Raw genomic sequence first — 336 nt, 5'->3', positions numbered from 1 at the left:
GGAAGCCCATGGAGCCCCTTAACACCATCTCCATGTGGTACTGGTCCATACTGGTCCATACTGGTCTATACTGGTCTATACTGGTTTGGGGTATTGGGGGGGTTTTGGGGTGTTTTGGAGGGGGTTTATGGGGTTTTTAGGTGGTAGGAAGCCCATGGAGCCCATTAACACCATCTCCACGTGGCACTGGTCCATACTGGTCCATACTGGTCTATACTGGTCTATACTGGTTTGGGGTATTGGGGGGGTTTTGGGGTGTTTTGGAGGGGGTTTATGGGGTTTTTAGGTGGTAGGAAGCCCATGGAGCCCATTAACACCATCTCCACGTGGCCCTGG

The 336-nt window shown here is 52.4% G+C and overlaps 1 protein-coding gene across 1 annotated transcript in view; it reads left to right on the top strand.

Moving 5' to 3' along the window:
• The window catches only part of LOC104408478 (protein-glutamine gamma-glutamyltransferase K-like), a gene marked incomplete at its 3' end in the record, with an annotated part of 4,138 nt that overhangs the window by 503 nt on the left and 3,299 nt on the right, over nucleotides 1–336 (top strand). The gene's annotated exons all lie outside the window — the stretch shown is intronic.

Source organism: Nestor notabilis, unplaced genomic scaffold (assembly GCF_000696875.1).
Source record: "Nestor notabilis isolate BGI_N333 unplaced genomic scaffold, ASM69687v1 scaffold7257, whole genome shotgun sequence".
In the NCBI taxonomy this organism is placed as follows: Eukaryota; Metazoa; Chordata; class Aves; order Psittaciformes; family Psittacidae; genus Nestor; species Nestor notabilis.
The sequence above is the reverse complement of the archived record's forward strand: the minus strand, read 5'-3'. Positions and strand labels throughout refer to the sequence as shown.